The 16,208-nt window shown below is 37.7% G+C and overlaps 1 protein-coding gene across 1 annotated transcript in view; it reads right to left on the bottom strand.

Annotated features, from left to right (window-relative positions):
- Positions 1 to 16,208, bottom strand: part of USH2A (usherin) — a 716,035-nt gene that overhangs the window by 360,828 nt on the left and 338,999 nt on the right. The window lies entirely within an intron of this gene.

Below are 16,208 nucleotides of genomic sequence, written 5' to 3'. Positions count from 1 at the left end.
CTGACCAACTATTATTTGACCTTCACCTTGTCTCAGTATCTAGCACAGTGCCTGGCACATTGTAGGTTCTGAATATATGTTTGAATAAATGAATAAAGAACTAATGAATGAGATGATCAAGACACAGTTGAGCTGGGTATGAACAGTGACTGAGAGAGTGGGATAGTGCCCCGGCCAGTAATGATCTCTCCCTGCCGTGAACCTCCCTAGTACTTTCTTCCTGTTGGCCTTTCTAATGGATAATCATTTTCTCTTGCATTAGAATAAACCAATCTGTAATTTACTAATTCAATTCCGAAATGCCCCGAGTACTTCAGTTATAAAGGTACTCAACAATTATTTTATTGGTGAATCTAACCGAAGTGCAGTCAACTTTAGCAAGATTTAAATATCATTCATAATTTTATACTACTAGAAGAAATTTCTATTTTCTAGAATATTTTTGAAATAAGTTAGTCACAATTTAAGTTACACATATTTTTCAAACTCATTAACCTTGAACCATTACAATTCTACATTTAAAAGACTAATGAGATACAACCTAATTTAGGGAAATAGATTTTGTATTACACTGATAGCAAAAGTAAACTAGAAAAGAACACTTTGATTTTCATGCAAAGTACAGTGAGTTGGTTAAACGTGTAGATCATCCAAAAAGAGGCAAAAATAATAATTTTACACTAAATATAGTTACTCTAGACCAAAAGAGTGGTCATCAAGAAGAGACTCATAATGCTTTGGATTCAACCTTGTTCTTGTTATAATTTTCTCCCACAGCTATTCAGTGGTACTGGCTGAGGTGGGCACCCTCCAGCAATGTGGTCAGAAGACATGTTACAAGGACACTTTGAAGCTGGGGGTGAAGGGGTACAGCACTGGTTTCGCCCGGGACTGCTAGAGACATGACAGGAACAGCTTCACCATGTCTGTGCAAGTCAGACAGAACTGGCGGACCTTCATTTGGACCAATAAGTTCTATGAAACTTACTAAGTTAAAAATCATGGGAACAGTGGTCTCATATGCTACAATGAGTGTAAACTACTATTTACTCTTTCATGAAAGGACAGTTCCCACTAGCAGGTCCAATTCTGGCCCAAATTACAATGTATTAACATGCTAACACATTATCTGCTGTTCCCCTGTTCTCTTCACTTTCTCCTTCTGATCCCCAGGAACTTGGTGGCGAGGCAGCTTCTCATCTCTACCATCTGTCTGAATTCCTTGCATTCCTGAGGCAGGGGAAGCTAGGGATTTTTGTCTCTAAGTCTGGTTTCAGGAGCAAAATCATGGAGGACACAGAACCCAGAATAAAGCAGGAATCCCTAATGGGTAAGTCAGTGCAATTAGGAGAAAGCTGTAGTACTTGAACATCAGAGTACATCTAAGTTTTCTGAAAGAACATGCCCCTGCCGAAATTGTATTCCACGTGGTCAATTCCAAGTGACTTTGGCATATTTTGCATGAGCCTCTCTCTTGGCCGTTTCAGATCGTCTTGGTCAGCTGCAAATGAGACTGGATGATACAATGTTCTTTGGCAAACAGACTCTGTGATGGGGCAGTTTTTCTTGCTTCCTTACATTCTAGCTTTTTGAGGTAGGGGTTTGGCTACCCAGTTTGTAGGCGGTGAGCAAGTCATACCATCTAAATGTGGCCTGATGATTGCTTGTCTGTGTTTGCTGGGACAGACTTACACATCTAAAAATCAGTTAAGTCTTAGTTACCCTAGTTAATCCTCAGTTACCATCCTCAGGCTGGTGAGGTCAGACTGCATCATCATGATATCATCACCTTACAGTATCTCCTTACTACAGAATGCCCCACTCCCTTTCCCAATATACTTCCATACTTTGAAAGTGACCTTGATCACCTAACTCGTAAACTCACCAGGAATATCTGTCTCAGATGCCTAATAGCCTCCCGTAGCAATTAGTTCCAGGGTTACCATTGATATCTGGTTTTTACTGTGGCAAAATCTCCTCCTTCAGGGATTGGGACACTGGCATTTTTATGCCAGCTGGAGAATGGGAGAGACCAGGATGAAGAAGTAAGTATGTGTGGGAGGGTCGTGTTACTTACAAGGCCCAGTATGACTGATGAGCCGGGACTGAAATACCAAATCCTGTCAGGTCCTGCATTCATAGTTAGGGTTTACCCCCAGACCACCTGAGGTCTATGGGTGAGGAAGATAGGAGACAGCATGGCTTTAACTAAAACGTCCAACAGGGTTTAAGGATGTTAGTGGTGTGTAATCGAAAAGGGCTACAGAAAACATAGAACAGAGCAAGAAGAATCAGGAGTTCTGGGTAATTTTAAAAGGCAAGAGTCAGTGGAGTCTTTGGCAGGAAAGTGACGTATTGAGCAAAGACTTGGAAAGGGTGGGAGTAAATCTGGGATTCTATGGAGAGAGCCATTCCAAGAGAGGTGGCAGAGCTAAGGCTTGGAAGGAGGAACACGCCGGGCACGGGTATAGCAAGGAGGCCAGTGCGGCTGGAGCTGAGTGAATAAGGCAGAAAGAACTAAGAGATGACATCAGAGATTTAATGAGGGACTGGATCACATGAGCCCTGTAGGTCTTTGCACAGATTTGGGGTTTTAGTCTGAGATCCTCTTAGGAAGACCCTAGAGGATTTTGAACGGAACTGTTGCATGATCAGATGGATTTCATGACTATCACCCCAGCTGCTGGGTGGAACATAGACTATAGTGAGCAAGAGCATAAGCATAAATCTCACTTACAAGGCTACTGTAGTAATCAAGTAAGTGGAGGCTTTTCATAAGTGAGAAATGGTCGGATTCTGGATATGTTTTTTTTTCCCCCCGGCTTTACTGAGGTATTAACATATAACATAGATAAGATTAAGAGGTACATTGTGATGATTTGATACCCATATACATTGTAAAATGATTACTACAATAAGGTTAGCTAACATTTCTATACCCTTCATATAATTACCTTTGTGTGTGTGTGTATGTGTGTGTGTGTGTGTGTGTGTGTGTGTTTGTGTGGTGATAACATTCAGGATTTACTCTCTTAATGACTTTCATGTATAAACACAGTATTGTTACCTATGTTTACCATGCTATAGCTTAGATCACCAGAACTTATTCATCTTAGAACTGGAAGTGTGTTCTCTTTGACTGACACCTCCCTATTCCTCTCCCCAAGGAGCGGTCCTCTGGCCTCAATCCCTTGGCAACCACGATGCTGCTCTAGTTCTATGAGTTAGGCATTCTTATTACACATATAAGTGAAAATATGTAGTATTTGTCTTTTTCTGTCTGACTTATTTCACCTAGCATAAAGCCCTCAAGGTCTATCCATATTGTCTCAAAGGGCAGGAATTCCTCTTTACAGGGCCGAATATCATTCCTGTATGTGTGTGTGTGTGTGTTTGTGTGTGTGATGTGTATCTGTATCTATAAGCTTATTTTATGTTTAAATTCAACATATAAGTGAGATAATATAGTATTTGTCTTTCTCTCTTTGATTTATTTTACTTAGCATAATATCCTCAAGGTCCATCCATGTTGTTGCAAGTGACAAGATTTCCTTATTTTATAATCTTCCATTGTGTATATACCACATTTTCCCTATCCTTCATCCATCAGTGAATACTTAAGTTGTTTCCAAATCTTGGCTATTATATATAATATTGCAATGAACATGAGGTTACATATATCTTTTTGAGTTAGTGTTTTCATTTTCTTTGAGTAAATACCCAGAAGTGCAATTGCTGGGTCATATTTTAGTTCTAGTTTTAATTTTTTGAGGATCCTCAATGCTGTTTTCCATAGTGGCTGCATTCAATTTACATTCCTACCTACAGCATACAGGGGCTCCTTTTTCTCCATCTCTTACCAACACTTGTTATTTTTTGTCTTCTTGATGATAGCCATTCTAACAGATGTGAGGTGATATCTCATTGCAAATCCTTTTGATTTGCATTTTCCTGATGATCAGTCATGTTGAGCATATTTTCATGTATGTATTAGCCATCTATATGTCTCTGTTTGAAAAATACCTACTCAGATCTTCTGTCCATTTTTTAAAAGGACTGGCTTTTTTTTATTTGTCTGTTTGTTTTGTTATTGTATGAGTTCTCTATACAATTTGGATATTAGCTCCTTATCAGACATATGATTTGCAAGTACTTTCTCCCATTCAGTAGGTTGCATTTTCAATTTGATTTTTTTTTTTCTGTGCAGCTTTTTAGTTTGACATAGTTTCGCTTGTTCATTTTTGCTTTTGCTGCCTTTGCTTTTGGTGTCAGATCCAAAAAATCATCACCAAGACCTATATCTTGGAGCTTATTACCTATGATTTCTTCTAGGAGTTTTATGGTTTCAGGTCTTACATTCAAGTCTTGAGTGCACTGAGTTAATTTTTGTGAATGGTGTAAGATGGTGGTCCAGCTTCATTCTTTTGCACGTGGCTATCCAGTTTTCCCAACACCATGCATTGAAGACACTGTCCTCTTCCATTGTATATTCTGGGCTCCTTTGTTGTAAATTAGTTGACCATATATGCATGATTTATTTCTGGGCTCCCTATTCTGTTCCATTGATATTGTCTCTGTTTTTATGCCAATAACATACTGTTTTGAATACCATTGCTTTGTAATATATTTTGAAATCAAGTAGTATGATGGCTCCATACAGGGAGTCAGCCTAAGAGTCAGCCTAGTGCTGAACAGGCCAGCTCTGGGGTAGTGAAGTTAGGTGTTCACTTTACTCTCGTTCTCCCATGGGGAGAGTCTTGGTCTGTACTGAACTGCTTGGGTTTGGGGTAGGGATAAATGCAGGTAATGTGAATTGATCTTTCCTACTCTCCTTAAATGCATTTTTTCTTATTTCTGTGCTTTATCCAAGTGCTATAATCCCTTATTTGGAAACCTTGGCTCTTGTGAAGGTAATTTTACATGTGAATAGTTGTTCAAATTAATGGTTCTGGGCAGGGGTCTGGGGTTGGGGGATTGGTGGAAGGAACCAAGAAGGCCTTGTGCTGCCATTTTGCTGAAATCACTCCAAAAGGATCTCTGGATATGTTTTAAAGGCAAAACTATAGGACTCCTCAGTACACTGTAGGTAGTGTATGAGAGAGAGAGAGGAATCAAAGCTGACGCCAAGGTTTTTGGTCTAAGCAAAGGCAAGAATGAACTATTAATTTGGTTAAAAAAGATCACAGAAAAAGACAAGTTTTGAAGGGGAAGATAAAGAATTCATATTTTAGACATGGCAAGTTTGAGATATTAATTAGATAAACACATGGAATTGTCAATTAGGCAATTTGAATATAAATTTGTAATCTCAAGAAAAAGTTTTGGCCTGATATATAATTTGAGATGTCATCATCATATATATTATATTTAAAGTGGATGGAACACTACTAGAGCAAGTGTAGATAGAAAAGAGAAAAGGTAAAAGGATTCAAATCTTTTGGTATCTTTTTCTTTTTCTGGGAGTAAAGCAGAAATCAACTAACACAAAACAAAACAAAACAAAACAAAGAAAGAACAACCAGTAATGTACGAGAAAAACAAGAGGATTATAGATAGTATCTGGAAGTCAAATAAATCAAATGTTTTAAAGGTGGTAGGTCAAATAAGATGACTACAGAGTGACCATTGTTTAACAATATGGCAGTCATTGGTATTTGTGCAATAAAGTTTCAATGAAGTTATGGGTGTCAAAGCCTGACTCAAGTGAGTTTGTGAGAGAGAGAGAGAGAAGAATCAGAGATAGTGAATATAAACAACTTTTTCAAGAAATTTTGTTGTAAAGTAGAAAAATGAGACAATAGAGAGAAGGTAAGTAGCACCCAGGGATTTAAAAAAGATAATTTAAATGAGATAAAAATTGTGTTGTATGTTGATGGAAATGACCCAACAGAGAGGGCAAAATTAGTAATGATGAAAGAGGAGAGAATTATTGGAGTTTTGCCTTGATTACATGAAAGAATGGAATCCAGTACGAATGAGGAGGATTTGGACTTAGAAGGAACAAGGACAGATAATTTTTAGTTATAGGAGAGAAGGCAGACAACGTGGGTATGAATGCTAGCTGGTGGATAGATGGCCATGGGAGTGTATGGGATTTATCTTATAACTGCTTCAATTTTCTCAGTGAAGAAAGAAGCAAGATCATTAGTGAAGAGTGATCTTCCGATTCCCCAGAATAATACACTACTTTGGGCCCTCTATTTCTTTTAGAATGAAATCTAATAATGGTCAATGAAATACAAGCTGACTTAACACCTGCCTACTTCTTCTCATTCCTTCCATACACTAGATGTATTTTTGTTCCTTTAACTCTACAATGTCACACCTCCAGGCCTTTGCAGGTACTATTCCTTCTAGCTATAATCTATTTTCTCCTTCTATACTTGGCTGAATTTTTTTCATTCTTCAGGTTCATCCTCCTCTGGGTATTCTCTCTTGATAATCCAACAGAGTGGCTACCACCATCCTCAGATACTCTCTGTCATGTTGCCTTGTTTAGTTACTTATTATAATTACCAAAACATGTCAGAAATTGCTGTTATTTATTTCTTGCCTTTATATCCCTCCCAGGGGGGTGTAAACACCTTGAGTGGAGACAGATATATATATTTTTCTATCATGTACTCTACAATATCTTCAGGACTGATATGATGTCTGCTTAGCATAGTTTTATTTGTTGAGTGAATGAATGGACAAGACAGGTGGGAGACCTCTATGCCCCTTAGCCAGACCGCGAACTTTTTCTCAGAAATAGAATAACAGCTAAAAATCTCCAAGAATTTAATTGTTAGGTCAATGAAGGGTCTGTAATTATGAGATGAAAGAGAGTCACTATTGAAAAAAAACATAAGAAAAAGGCAAACTTGTGCTTGCCTGAATGCCAAAGAGTAATTTTCCAACATGAATGCTTCATAAGAAACAGGGATAGAGATACACCAAAACGTCAACAGCATTTTTCTCAGAGTGAGGGCATAAAGAAAATTTAAATCTTACTTATTGTTTAGTTACATATATTTTTCAAATTCTATGATATGCATGTATATACATGTATAGGTGGAGAGAAGACAGCCATAACTTACCAATATCAGTTCATTATTTAAGAAAATGTAGACCTAGTTGACACACACCCTCTTATACCTCCTATGTCATACTTCTCCTTTCCTCAATGACTTCAGCATTGGCTCAGTTTTCTTTTCAATTATAATTCCTTTTTGGCAACTCCAACATCCTCAATAATGACTCATCTCTGAATCTGGCTTCACTTTAACTTCCTCAAATGTAATGTCCTTCACCTCTACTTCATTTATTCGACATTCAGCACAGTTATACCCACTACTTGATCATCTTTGGAGCTGTTTCCAAGATTCTTAATCTAAAATCTGCCCTCTCCGACCACAAACTGATAGCCTTTCACCTCTTCCTCTTGTCACATCAATGCAATCACTCCTTTGTCACCACACAGTGTCTATCTCTTAGCACCTTCTCATTTTCAAACTATTTGCAACATTTGCATTTTCCTTGATATGATCTTTGATCCCTCCTTTCAGAGCCATGCTCTCCACTCCCTAGAGTTTTTCACCTCACCAACCTACTTCAATATATGCTCTCCCAATTCCTAGCTCTGGATAAATCTCACCATCTCATTTCTCTAATGCTTCCCATACCTCTGAGATGTGAATGAGAAATATTGCTGAACATATTGAAAGAGTCTAGTAGAATTTTAGGTTTTCCAAATTCAAGGGCACCCTTGGCACTCCTCAGTAATAACTGTCTTGTTCCCTTATTTCTTTCTTCATTGTATTGATCTTTTCTTTTCCTCCTCCCATGTTTTGGTCGGTTCTCTAGATGAACTGAGTGGGGTCTAAAATTGGATCCCTTAAGTATAGCTCTGTCCTCTGAACTCCCACAATGTTTGATATCAGTGCCCCAGGGGCTGAGATCAATATGGCTGTCATAGTAACCTATTTTATTTCCTTCCGCCCTCTCCCTGCCCCCTCCCCATTTTTCCCTCATTTAAATTCTCATCTAAATTTCCCTCAATTAAATTATAAATCTAGAGTTTATCTATAAAATAGGTACTACCTATAAAACTGAATGTGGCTGGTTGTTTAGGGAGCAGAAAGAGCAAGAGAAACTTCCCGAACAGAGTCATTGAGGGGAACAGATACTACTCAGGGTTCAGATATAACGTTGGGAAAACCAACAAGTGCATATTCCCTTGCCTCCACCACCTTAGATTTCCCAGAATGATGGAATAATGGTAGAAGACATGTACCAACTCTTGGGAGGAGGGGCCCTTACTCCTGTTTCCAAGATAGAGTCCCAGGGAGGTGACAGATCTCAGCTAAAGAAATGACCTTGGTGTATGTAGGCAGGCAGGACCAGGAAAACAGTGCAAGGATTTAGTTTCCCAAGTGTGATACGGAAGCAATGAAGGGGTATCCTGGATCTGAGTGAGATACCTCAATAGTGATCCTTTTGCAAAGAGAAGGAAAGTGCACTCCAAATTGCCACACTCCAAATATAACACTCTGGAAGCTTTCACACCATCAGGGGACAGGAGGGGGAACCCTGAGAATGACCGTGATTCTCTTACTACAAAATTTTATGGGAGGGAAGTCAGTTATCAAGTGTAGCCATAGAAGTAAAGATATAAACAGTTACATAGAAATAGAGATACAGGTAGAGGTCTTATCGACAGATTTATAAATGCTCCATGCTCACTGGTACCTCATTTATGCTTATGATGGCCAAGATTTTTCAAGCCTATGCAGAAGTAAAAATTTTTCCAATCATTTTCCTTAAGATAATTCACATACACACACAGACACAAACTTGGTGGGCCACGTTTCTAGTTTGAGAAATCTGATTTGTTCAGTGTGCCTTTGCTACAATAGGAATTGAGGATTTCCTTTTGATTCTGAGAATTTAAAAACCTATAAACTCAATAGTGCAAAGAAAGCCAGACTGATTAAATAGCTTTTTTGACTTCCAAGTCATTTTTATGCCTATACTGCCCACCCTGAAGTGGATTATTCTCAATGTATTTCCATAAGGAGATGAAGTGTCACTAGTGTCCTTTGAATAATGAGGCATGAAAAAAAGGGGATAGTATCTAACATGATACATGGGAGAGGAAGCTGCACAGGTGGCCTGACTGGGAAATCCTTGATGAAACAAGAGGAGATGTGAGCAAAAAGGGAAAAAATTATGGTAAGAAAAGGGGAGGCAGCATCAGGTGGGGGGAAAAAAGAGTAGTATGTGTCTGAAAAGGAACCAACAGAATGACACCAGAGTCAGTTTTAGAAAGTGAAAAAGAGAGTTACCCGGTAGGCAGGACTAAGGCATTCTTTGGGAATGAGCATAAACAACAAAGCCACCAATTTACAATGTAAAGCAAAGAGGACCATCATGATAACTCTCTCTTCCCTGCCTAACTGCAACTGATTTGATAATCCGTCTCTACAGATGTGATTAGGCCCTTCAAGGGCAATGTAATGGATCAATGGATTCAAACAACTGCAGGTATGTACACAAATCTGAGTCGGGGCAATGGAGGGTGGGCGAACCCTGAAAACATAAGGCCACTGTTTGTCAGAGCCCCTTAGCAACAACATCTTGTTTTCCATTTGCTTGATTGCATCATTTGCATAAGATCAAACACGGAGAGTTGTAGACAGGGAAAAACAGATCACTCTAATATGCATTAGAAATGGATCCACAGGCATCATCCTGAGACGTGTTACACGGAAATGCATCCCAGCACATGGAAACCTCACCGATTACTGTCAAGCAAAGTATAATTTACAATACCGGCCATGAATTATATGCTATTTTACGATTGATTTCATGCTGTTGTTCAGAGAATTTCATTGATCTCAATTTACAAAATGAACCAATAAGTAGGCAATGATTTTCTTTTAACTCCTGGTGTAAACTGAGGAATTTATACCTTATTGGTTTCTCCCATTAGAAAATTAAAACGCAGTTGTTGCTTCTTGAGTTCTAATGTATGTTATCTAGTTGCTTTTCTGACAATCTCTCAGTATCATTTTGTAAATGAAAAATACAGCTTCTTCCTGATTTTCTTTTCTCCTGTCTATGCATCCTTCCCACAAATCATCACCAGGATGTTTAAAAATGCTGGAACAGTCTAGGTAACTCCTGACCACATCTCCTGTCATTTGGTATTCCAACTTGAGAACCACTGCTAGGTTATGGTTCAGTGAGAACACGTCTTAGCCGGCAGACCTGAGAGGTGGTGTGTTTTCCATAGATGCCTGGAAAGCAATGAGCTATGCCACAATGCACGTGGAATGTCAGGTTGCATTCATTTCTGCCACTGTGTAGCCCTTGCTTCACGATTGCTTGCTCAGCCTTTTGATTCCAGAAAATCAGATTCTGACCTTATAATTAATAAAAACGGAGGCTTTCTTTAGCCTGAACATCATTGCTCTTTTGCTCTTCATAGAAGCCGAAACTTGCAACATGCTTCTCTTGGGCCAGGTGAGCAATGAACCACCACTAACATCCCATCCTGTGCTTTCAAATTAATTTGCAAGACTGGAATCACTTAGATATAACCGCACCCAAATGACATTACTCAACAAATTTTCTACTTGTGCTTATAATATCTTCTACCTCATCTGAGAAATCCACAGCTCTCCCTTTCATCAAACCTTGTCCAAAGTTTGTATTAGACATGGAGCATCTCCTGACTCTCCTTCATGTGTGCACTTTATGTACCCTATGTAGCTGCCTTCTTAACAAATCTCCCTCATGAGCATCCTCATATGAGTCATAAATATTCATGGTGTTGTAAGTTCTTTGAGAACAAGGATGCACATTCTTATAGACATCCCCTATGACTTCTAGTACTTGGGACCCTCCTGATGGTTGAATAGTAAAAACTTCATTGTGATAAGAAAACCAGTGGTAAGAAAAAAACCCTGTCCCTCCATCAAGATAGCAGCATGCAGTAGGGGAGCCCAGCCTGCTGGGAGTTGTCAGTCACTAGTTTGGGGGAAAAAAAAAAAAAAGGAACCATTACTGTCAGTTGTGATAATGAGGGAAGATGCTTCCTCATTTTCCTCTTTTCTTCTTTGGCTGGTTAGAACAAAAGGCTTCCATGCAAACCTCCTTAGGCTGACAGCATTCTGATCCAGCTGTCTTCCAGTCTGGTTTTCTGAGCGTCTCTAATACCTGATTTGTAATGCAGTATAGTATATTGAGCCCAAGGTTGTTTTTCTTGGTTACTTTTATAATACAACCCTAGAGCAGTGCTCTCTCTCCTCTCTCTCTCTCTCTTTCTGTGTGTGTCTCTCTCTGTCTCTCCTTCTCTTTCTCCCCTTACACACACACACACACACACACACACACACACACACACACACACACACTAACTTCCCACCCACTCCTCTACCTTGCCTCTGGAAAAGAAGAGATATAGAATTAGGGAGTCAGTTATAGGCTTCCAATTTTCATAAATGCTTTCCACTCACAAACCAAAGAGGAGAGAATTGAGATAAATTTCCAGGAATATTATCTAAAGAAATTTGAGTCATATGACTTACCTAAATATTTCTTGCAAAACTGGGGGATTTCCTCCCAGACTTAGGTGAACATTTGTTACTCTCATATTCTTTAATAATCTTAGGAATCTGTTAATATATTGCAAGACAATATTCTACTCATATGACCTACTCTTAAACAACAGAGGTTAATGAGACATAATGAGAATCATAGAAGTGTCCAGCTATCTGTAGCATGAAAAGAATAAATTTATGAACCCACGCTCCCCAAAAATATGATATTGAAGGTAAGATGTTGTTAATTCAGTAACAACAATGGCTATAACACTGACTACATACTGTTTGGCAGGCCCTGTTAAATATGTTTTATAATCTCTCATTTATTTTAAGTCTCAAAATAACTGTGAAACAAGTACTGTTATTCCCAATGTACAGAGAACAAAATTCCAGCTCAAAGAGATCAGCTGTGTAAGACCCTGTATGAGGATCAGAAGCCACCTGAGTTCACTCCGAAAGCAGTGCAGGATTTAGGTTGGAGGTGCCCATAGCCAGACCATTATTTCACAAAGGGGACTCCACCCAGTTCACACCCGGCACTACTAGCGTAGTAAAGGTTTGCCTAAGAATGGTTTTCACTGAAGACCCATCATCAATTCTTAAATATTAATTTAATGCTTTTCTAACTTACCCCTGTACTGGACACTGTGTGTGATATAAGAGAAGTAATCAGTATGAGAGAAGTGATATTGTGATAAAACTGTTTACTTCTTGGATATTTGCTCTAATCATTACAGAGGCTGGGAGAGGATCACCTGTTTAATTCATCATAAAATGCCCTTGCAATTTAATTTGGAATGATATGCTGAGAAAATTGTTCCTGCATATAAGAAGAAAATGTGTAAAATGAACACAATGGATTCTCAGAACTTAAATTATAATGTTAGGGTATAAATAAATATCCTATTAAAATTATGCTTTTACATCAACCTGTGAAAATGCAATGCATCATAAGCAACCACTGTGTTTATAGAAGCTAGAGAAGCCTTCAGTGTCACAGCTAGAAGCATTTTGACCCAATATAAGACTTACTGAATTGTCTACCCTTGAGCCATTTCCATAAAATGATAGGCTTTTCTCTTTTAAAACAGTAATTTTCAAAGAAAGATCTGTTGACATTCCTCCAGGAAAAACACTTGGATTATAAGTGTTGACACTATGATATGTGTCTAACTTTTTATTTCTGAAATAATATTTTACTGATGATTTTAAATAAAGTAATATGTCTGTGATGGTTAATTTTATGTATCAACCTGGCTGGGCTATGGTGTCCATTTGCTTGGACAAACACTAGTCTAGATGTTGCTGTGACCTCATCTTGAGTGTAACCTATGTAGATTTCTCTGGGTATGTCTGACAGAGTGTGTGGCCAGTCTACTTTGCATGAGAACTGGAAACCAGCATTCCTGGCACAAGGAGCAAGTTTGGCAGTCATGGAAGGAAGGAACAATTTGGGTGTACTCTTGATTCAGATATATCTGTGAATTTCAGGACAACTCATGAGATGGCCTGCCAGAAGCCTGTTTGTGTTATAAGCTGGGTAAGATTTGGGAACATTTGCTTCTGATGCTCAGAGATGATGGTGTTTATCCAGAGCAAGGCCATGGATATGAGTTACTGTGACACTTGGACAACTGGTGTCAGGCTTGATCCTAAGTGCATGTGAGAAAACCCACATGATTCCCCAGAAATGCATGAGGATTAGTTTGCAGAAGGCAGAGATCATCTACTAGCAGGTAAGAGTGATGAGCAAGTAAAATATGAGTGTTAGAGCTAATGAGACTTATTATATATTCAGATATATGAGATCTGGGAAAATATGACATAAATATATTTATGTCCATTCTTCATCCATCCATCCATCCATCCATCCATCCATCCATCCATCCATCATTCTTTAATCTATATCCACTTCAGGGTATAATCAATGGCTGCTCACTGCATCAAACCTTATACTTGGGGACTCTGCATGTTTCTCTTCTCTTTTTTTAAGATTTTATTAATTTGAGAGAGCAAGAGAGTGTGGGGGCAGGAGGAGGAGCAGACAGAGAGGGACAAGCAGACTCCACACTGAGCACAGAGCCAGATGTGGGGCTCCATCCCATGACCCTGAGATCATGACCTGAGCCAAAATCAAGAGTCTGACACTTAACCGACTGAGCCACCCACTTGCCCCATGACTCTGTATGTTTCTTAGATGGACATGGACTTCTTTAAGGCATGGATTCAGGAGAGGAAAGTGAAAATTGGTATACTTTACAGGTGATAGAGACAGGGAAACTGGATCTATTTTGTCTTTTTATATAACCCGAAACCAACACTTTCTCCATTTCCTTTCAAAGACTGTTCAAAACAAATAAAAACCAAACAAAAACTGAAAAAAAAAACAAAAGAAACTAGAGTAAGATATAGTCATTGACCTTGAGGAGAGAAAATAACAAAACTTCATTTGAGTAGTGAGATAGACAGACGGATAGACAGATAGGTACATACGTTAACCATATTTTACACAAGTTAGTAAATATAATGATACAGATGCAAGACAATATATTGGAATTCAGAACTCCCTGGCTCTACCTAACACAGCAGAAGTACACATGAATGTTACATTTAGATGTAAATCATTTAGAACAATGCCTAATAGAGAATAGTGTTATGTGTTTGTTAATTAAAAATAATGTTAGGGCCACCTGCGTGGCTCAGTCAGTTGAGCGTTTGACTCTTGGTTTCAGCTCAGGTCATGATTTCAGGGTCCTGAGATTGAGCCCCACAGGCTACCCTTTCATCAGAGCGTCTGCTTCCCCACTCTCTTTCCCTGCCCCTCCTCCTGCTCATGCACTCTTTCTCTAAAATAAATGAATAAATCTTAAAAAAATTATGTTAATAAACATGATTATGTCCTTATTTATATAATGATTTGCAGTCTCCCAATTTTTTAACGAAACTAGTTTTTTTTTTTAGATTTGGGAGTAACTATATGTAGGCACATGGTAAAAAATTAAGCTAGTAGAGTACAAAAGAGTACAAAATGAAAAGCAAACATTTTCCTCACATTTCCAACTCTTTAAAATTGCCAACACTGGGATAAGGGGCTCTCACACAACATGAAATGGTTATCATGGGTTTCACCGATAAAATGGGGAGTAGCTGCATCTTAGTTTGATTAATAACCATATAATCAATTTCCTTTTTTTTTTTTATATGGTTGCTAATGTGTAAAGCTAAGACCCATGACAAAAGCAGGCAGGCAAAAACCTTAAATACTACTGGATGACACTATAGAGAAAGGAAAAAAAAGAGAAAGAAGAGAAGAAATCACCAAAGACCTGGGTTTCAGTATAGAGTCTTGGTTAGTGTAAACATGACTGAGTCACTGAAGTTTCAGGCCCCGTTTCTTCATCTCATTAAAAGGAATTTGTATCATGTGTAACATCTCTCCCTGTAATTGTTGTGAAGATAAAATAAGATAAATAGCTGTAAAAACATAAAGAAGAGTTTATCACACAGGTAAGAGACAACAATTTTAAACCATTATCAAAAAGAACAGAGCCTGATTCTTTATATTTTGATGTTATTCCTATTAATTAACGCTCATAAATACTGGGAATGATATACTTTTAAAATGTTTACCATGAAATTCTGTAAAACCCAGGATATATTTTTTTAGTTAGGATATATATTTTTAGCTAAGTCCAAAACATATACTCAATTTCTTATGAAAGAAAGCATATATATTTGATTTAATATATGCAAATATAGTTTTTTTGTCATTTCTTTATTTATTCACTCACAAGTATTTGCTGAGCATCCGCTATGTGCATCTACTATGTGATTTATATGTGATACAGCAGATAACAAGATGCATACAAGATATTTTCTTTTGAACTACACATTGCTCTGGGGTATGTTTTTCAAATTTCAGAGATCCTGTGTTTTATCTGGTAAAGATATTTATGAGGTACTAATGATTCTAAACCACTTCAATTTCTATAGCTTTAATAAGTCATAATATAAAATGGTAAATGGTTTGAGAAGAATTTACGAAGAAATAAAGTTTCACTGATTAACAACAAATTATAATGACAATGTTTGTACCAAAATACTTATAAACACAAAATTGAAAATAATTAACATTAATGTTTTACTATTAGCCCCCCAAATGCTCACATTTCCAGGCTCTTCACTTTTTATCATATTTCACAGTAAATCACATATACAAATAAGTCATGAAGGAATTGATAAAACACAAACTTAGGTATTTGTTTACTTATGTTACTATACCCATCAGATAGAGAGAAATTCATATATACCCCTTTAATTTGTCTTAGAGCAAACATCTCTCTGTCTCTTTGAATTTGGTGAATAGCCTCACTGTCACTGAAATTATAAAAACTTTTATTAGACCTTTCATAGTAGTAATTTTACAAGATTTTTAGTTCCTTAATTATACTCTGAAATGCTCCTTAAGTACTTTTATTAATGTTTGCTTAATGTAATTATTTATGAGCTAATTTTATTTAGGCACATCTTTTAAAGTAGTATATTTCTTTACAGTGATAGAGTTGACTATAGCTCTCATTAAAACAAAATAATTTCAAAAATGGAAGACAGACTTTCATT

The sequence above is a fragment of the Eumetopias jubatus genome, unplaced genomic scaffold, assembly GCF_037043125.1.
Source record: "Eumetopias jubatus isolate StellerSeaLion01/CBP00866 unplaced genomic scaffold, mEumJub1_p1.0 scaffold_12, whole genome shotgun sequence".
Lineage (NCBI taxonomy): Eukaryota > Metazoa > Chordata > Mammalia > Carnivora > Otariidae > Eumetopias > Eumetopias jubatus.
This window is presented reverse-complemented; position numbering and strand designations above follow the sequence as displayed.